Source organism: Elaeis guineensis, chromosome 8 (genome assembly GCF_000442705.2).
Source record: "Elaeis guineensis isolate ETL-2024a chromosome 8, EG11, whole genome shotgun sequence".
NCBI classification, from domain to species: domain Eukaryota; kingdom Viridiplantae; phylum Streptophyta; class Magnoliopsida; order Arecales; family Arecaceae; genus Elaeis; species Elaeis guineensis.
In genome coordinates this window covers 62008296-62015340 of record NC_026000.2, presented here as the reverse complement: position 1 = coordinate 62015340, position 7045 = coordinate 62008296, and positions in this window count along the sequence as shown.

Sequence of the window (7045 nt, the reverse complement as noted above, 5' to 3'; positions counted from 1 at the left end):
ACCTGTCAAACTTCATCAAGCTTGATTTTAGAGGCACTTATTCCTTCACTAAGAAATTTTTTTTCCAAAAAATATGCCTTACTGTTGAAAAACACCTTTTGTTCAGTAAGCAGGTAAAAGTAATATCTCTTCATTTTCTTAGGGTACCCGACGAAATTATACTTATTAGACTTAAGACTGAGCTTGTCAGTTTGTAATCGTTTAACATAAGCTGGACACCCCTAGACCCTAAAGTAAGAGAGGTTCGGCCTACGTCCGGACCATATCTCATATGGTGTCTTACTAACTAACTTGCTTGAAATATTATTGAGCACAAGATAGGTTGTTTCAAGTGTATATCCCTAAAAGGAGATCGATAGAGTTGCAAACCCCATCATGGACCGAACCATGTCCAACAAGATTTGATTTCTTCTTTCTGACATGCCATTATGCTGTAGTATCCCTGGAGGGGTCTATTGGGAGAGAATCTCATTCTCTCTTAGATATGTCAGAAATTGACTGAAAATGTATTCACCTCCTCGATCAGATCAAAGAATTTTAATACTTTTTCTAGTTTGTTTCTCTACTTCATTACGGAATCGTTTGAATATTTCAAATGATTCAGACTTGTGTTTCATCAAGTAGACGTATCCATACCTAGATAGGTTGTCTATGAACGTGATGAAGTAGCTATACCCTCCTCTGACACGTGCTTATAGGTCCACATACATCGGTATGTATCAGACCCAGCACATCACTGGCTCATTTATCTTTTCCAGTAAAAGATGACTTGGTCATCTTACCAAGCGAACAAGACTTATAGGTAGGTAATGATTTATAATCATGTTTATCAAGAATTTCTTCTTGAGCCAACCTATTTATTCTGTTCTTATTGATATGACCTAGCCTACAATGCCAAAGGTAGGCATCTATGACATCATCTATTCTAGGGCATTTATTTGAAATGTACATTACATTAGGCTTAGATACAATATAGATATCATTGTTCAACTGTCTACGTAAAATTGTAACACCATTCAAAATGATATCACAAAAGTTTTTCTTTATTGATATTTCATAATTTGAATTGGTCAAAAGGCCTATAGAAATAATATTTAAAAGAAAACCAGGACAGTAATGACACTCATTAAGAATAATATACTGAGACTCGAATACAAGCTTGATGATTCATAAAGCTAGAACTGGAACTGATCTTCCATCTCCAACAATCAAAAATCTCTCACCTTCTCCAAATCTCCTAGTGACCTGGAGATCCTGCAACGAATTGCAAATATAAATAGGACTTTCGATATTCAATACCTAGGTCATTGTATCTATAAGAGAGAAGTTACAAGGTATTATTACATAAGTACCTTATCCAGCAACTGATTGCTTCTTTTTTTTTGGCTTGTTTGAGTTAAAGAAAGCGATATTCTGAGGATAATTTCTCTTCCAGTGACCCTGATTCTTACAAAAGAAGCACTCTGTCTGATTTTGATCAACCTTGAACTTGAGTTTCTGGGATTGACTCCCAGCACCAGGCACCTTCTTATTCTACTTCTTTTTTTTTTTCCTTAAAAGGATGATGACTATCCGAAGAAGATCCTCCCACTAGATTGATTGTCTCCTTATGGAGCTGGTGATCTTTCTCAAAAGTCTATAGCAATTTCAACAGATCATGATAGTTGACTACAGGCTTCATCATTCTGAAATGACTAAGGAACGACAGGTAGGACTTGGGATGAGAGTTCAGGATCGCATCTTTCCCCAACTGTTCATGCAAAGGAAAGCTGAGTTTGTTTAATTTTTCAATCTACTCGATCACGTATAATACATGATCGGTAATAGATGCACCCTCCCTCATCTTTGCATTAAAAATGATGCAACTAGTCTTGTACCACTCAACATCATCAAGAGTACCAAAAGAATCTCTCAACACTTGAAGTATTTTCTCTGGCTGAGCTTCTTCAAACTTTCGACTGAACTCATCGTTCATAAAGGCCTGCATGATGCAACGAACCATGTTGCGATCATTGAGCCACTTCAAATAAGTATCTTGGACCGCTCCTTGGGCGTTAGGAGCAGGCCCCTTAGGTGTTGGATTCATTATCACATAAAGGATTTGCTCGTGCTCCAGGACAATCTTTAATTTTTAATACCAATTATCGAAATTTGGTTCGATAAGCTTCTTACTATCCAATAGTGATCGGAGTGATAAATTTGAGGCCATATCTGCACACACAAAGAAAGAACAAAGCCTAATTAGTATATAAATTTATTAATCCTAAAGACTTAAAATTTAGTCTAAAGGTCCTCCTACTATTTTATATGAATTGATAGCCTCTACCTTCAATTCGAAGAATTATTTTAATTCCTTAGCAGGTACTAGAATCTATACAGACTATATATAGGCCCGAAGATAGCTCGATCAATCCATATGCACCTATGGGTAGGTTCTCAACCAATTATTTCTCCAAACAACTTTTAGTATTTAATTTAGCCCCAGATTTCATTTCAGAAGGTGATGGGCCTTCATTGAATGTTTCAGTTAGGTCAAACCATTAACATAAACCTACTCAGTGATTCTACCTAATGAGTGATCAGGTCTGAGGATGGCTCGATCAACCCAACCATCATCAGATAGTTCATCAGAGTCATCATATGATGAATGATAATTCCATCATTCAGAGAGAACATTAGATAGATGGCGCCTGCAATGTCAATCAAAAATAATGGATCCATTATCACTCACTTTAATGGGAGGCTATGATCTAGTTATCACCATAACCAGCTCATTTTAAAGACCTAATAATTTAAAGAATTTAATCGATTTAGAGAAGAGAGAAGAGAAGAAAAGATCAATCAATAGACCATAACCTCTCACTGACTTGAACTGGCACCTAGATCAGTCACACTGATCAACCTTAATGGTATGGGCTAACTCGAATCACTTAGCGATCTAATCAAAATCTAGTTCACCAAATTGGCCAAGTAAGTGAGATTGGTGGGAGGGTCTGTAAGCTTACCTTAGACACCATCAAAATGGCCAGATAAGCCGCTTCCAATTAAAAACCACTAGTCAAAATACCAAACTTATCTTAGACACTAATTGGTTAATTAGTTTTGTTTTGACCAACTTAGTGATTCAGGTTCAACCACTGAGCCACAATCAAGGTTCATTTGGTCTAATCAAAGATGTGGACTTGACCATCTACAACTATTGTACTAGAAAAACTTTGATTAATCTAATTCAACATTTGGTTAGACTTAATCAATTTCTCTACATGGCCAATCAATTCTTTTATTCTAACCTTAGGTCTAACCCAATTAAAGAGAAGGACCTGATTTGAGCTAACCCATGCTTCATATTTTATGCAATGTCATTAGATCTAAATCACAATTTTAGATCCAATCAGCTTGATACTTAATTCTCAATTAAGTTTTGCATCAACATGGTTAAGGTTTTCAAAATAATTCTTCATGTAAACTTTTTACATGAAGTCATAAAATCTTTTAGATCAAATCTAAATTTTTTATGATTTTAGATTAAAATAATTTTGACTAAACAAGATTAGATATAACTAACTATCTTCGCAACTTGCATCACATACAACAACACCTAGGGTTTCAAGATCTAGGATTTTGCAAGAAAATTTTCTCTTTTTACTTTTTTTTTTCATTAGATTTTACAGTGGCACCCCTACACATTATGAAGAGTACCCCATTGAATGAGAGGAGAGGGTCATGAAATCCTACTTGCTCTTATGACCAGATGGTCTGGTGATTATCCAATCCGAGTACTTTGCTACTTAGAATATCTAATCTAAATAAATAATAATCAGATCTAAAATAAACTAATTTAGATCTAATCTAAATCATAAATAATCAGATCTAATAATAAAAAATTAGATCTAAAGTCATATTAATTTATATCAAAACAACCTGACTCTGATACCAGTTGAAAGAAATTTACGATAGTACAGTACATGCAATTAAAAAATTTTATGCAGTAAAAATAATAGATTAAATAATTTAATTCTAATCACATATGATGGGTTTCGATGGTGCAGTGAATGGGTTAGGCATTTAAAATTTTTATTCAAAATATCCGATGCACCAGAAACCCTAATATCTGAAAATCTTTGACTATAATAATCAAAGTATAATAAATATAAATTAGGATAAAAAGAATATCTGTAGCACTAATCTCAATTTTCATAAGGTGCCTAAGTATCCGCCATCCAATGGTGATCCACATAGAAACTGAACTAAGGACAGTACTCCTTCTTTACCTTGCTTCAAGAGTTCTAGCCATTAGAACTCGACTAGCTTCATACCGATCAGGTTTCTCTAAGAAACTGACTCTACCCTCTCAGAACCTCCTTTAAACTTCTGATCCTCCTTTAGGATCCTCACAACCCTTATTAAGATTAGATATGTCTTTGTCTTAAATCTCAAAGTCTTGTTCTAAAACTAAGATAGGTTGTAAGAAAGAAAGGAGAGCAACGGAAATAAAATTGAAAACTCTTTTTGAATTGCCTCGGACACCCAGTGCCCCGACCAATTTATAGCCACTAGAGGGATGCCAAAAGAGAGGGATTGCCTCATCCAAGAGGCCTATCTGATCTGATTATCAGAGATAAAAGTTTCTTCAATCAAAAGTACTCTTATCAATGATGCGTCGATCAGCACCCTGCTCTACGCATGCGACCAGAGAAGGGATGTTTTCACATTCCTTCTCAAATCAAAAAACTCTTCAAAAATTCATATCGATAGAGAATTCAATAATGATTCTGTTATGATTCAGGTGGTGTGCCCAAGGCCCAGGGGACCAAGGCTAAGGCCAAGGTCCATCATTCATGAGGGCTTCATGGAGGCTCTAGGGCTAGTTGGGCCCTAGGCTGAAAGGCTGTGGGCCTTTCGGGTTCTTGAGGTCTAGGTTATATGGGCCTCAAGGGACCAACTCTTTATGGGCCAGGTCTGGGTCCAGGATAGGTGAGATTAGGTCGAGTCATGGGTGTACATGGGCTTGTGTTAACCTAATCTCCCATAGAGTTGGTCAAGGGAGTTTTGGGTTTGGGTCACTTGACCCGATGTTTATATATACATGTACGTGTATAGGTTTGATTAAGCCAAGTAATAGACGACTCTTTCTCCCAAGTCTCTCTCTCTCTTCTCTCTCTCTCTCCAACAATTCTCCATGCCTCAGGAGCAAGAAACCCTAGGGTTTCTTATCGCCAGTCCATAAAAGAAAGAGAAGAAGGGGAGGCGTTAGCCCCTTCCCCCTTGCAGCCACCTACCAGATCTGCTCTCCCCCTCTTGCAAGCACCCAAACACCAAGTCCAAGACCTGGAATTTCTTTAGAAGAGGTTGGTACAAGTCCCTCTCAGATCTGGAGTTGATCTGAGGTCGTTTGAGGCACGGATGAGATCTCCATCAACAGATCTACAAGAAAGGCTGCAGCAGGACAGATCTGCGAGGTCTGTCTCCATCTATCTTCTTTCTTATCTAGAACATCCTGATTTGAGATTTATAAATTAAAAGACCTCAGTCCAGGTCTGATATAGTTGGGTACTAGATCTTGGATTTTTTAGAGATAGTTTCAGAGGTGTTCTTCATCTAGAATGAAAGGCTGACGAAGAAGACAGCAACCAGGCTGATTTTGTCAAGGGCCTTGGATCATGTCTAGATGACTCTAGATCTATTCGTTACTAGTTTCACTGCAGCCAAGGTCGTGGGAGGAGTTAGGATCATACTCCAATAGTTGGTATTAGAGCACGGTGGTGAGGAAGCGGTTCCAAGTGCGAGAAGTTGAAGATCCCAAGTACTAAAATTTTTAGCAAGGTGCCATCAAGGTATATTTTACACTTCTTGATTTTATATTGCTTGTTTGGCTTGGATCCAGTCATGGGCAGCAATATGAAGGTCGATTTTGAGATGTTTGATGGCAAGGGGAATTTTTTATGTGGAAAATCCGGGTGGAGGATCTTCTGGTGCAAGCAGATCTGGATCAGGCTTTGGATGAGAAGCCTGAGGGAATGACAGATAGACAGTGGGCATCGTTGGAGAAGAAAGCATGCTCGGTGATCAGAGGATGTTTGGCGGATGTGGTGTTGTATTTGGTGCTGAAAGAAAAGACCCCAAGGGCCTTTGGTCGAAGTTGCACACCATGTACATGGGGAAGAATATATGCAACAAGTTGATGCTGAAGAAGAGGTTGTACAGTCTTCAGATGCAGGAGGGATCTGATGTGATTGGCCACATTCAGAGGTTCGGCCAGTTGTGCACGGAGTTGGTGAATATCGGGGTGAAGCTGGATGAGGAGGACAAGTCTCTATTGCTTCTATGTTCATTGCCCGATCATATGATTCTTTGGTGACTACACTGCTCTATGGCAAGGAGACTCTGGAGTATGAGGACATGGTCTCGGTGCTGAGGTCGAATGAGCAGAGGAAAAAGTTGACCAGAGTTCGGGCTCCCGAGGAGGATTTGGCAGTAGGGGAGAGGACAGGTAGAGGCAGAGGCAGAAGCAAGTCCAGGGGGCGGTCCAAGTCCAGGAAGGGAAAGAAAGAGGTGAAATGCTTCAAGTGCAATGAGCCCGGGCACTTCAAGCGAGAATGTCCACTATGGAAGAGCAAGAAGGGAGAAAGAAGTGGCTCAGAATCAGTGAGTGAGTTGCTGGGCAGCAGGTGGAGGATGATCTACTTATGGTATCAGATGGTCACAGGCATTACACAGAGGAGTGGACACTAGACTCTGCGTGCTCACATCACTACACACCACACAGGTCTTGGTTTGCGACATACACCAAGACAGATGAGGGATCAGTGACTCTAGGCGATAATCATCCTTGCAAGGTGGCTGGGATAGGGACAGTCAGGGTGAGGATGTTTGATGGGATTGTGAGGACATTGACAAATGTAAAGCACATCCCGGAGCTGGAAAAGAATCTGGTGTCACTAGGCTACTTGGAGCGCAGTGGATGCAGCTTCAGCAGTAGGGCTAGAAGCAGAGTACTGAACATCTCCAATGGAGCTATGGTAGTGATGAGAGGCAGGAGGTTGGA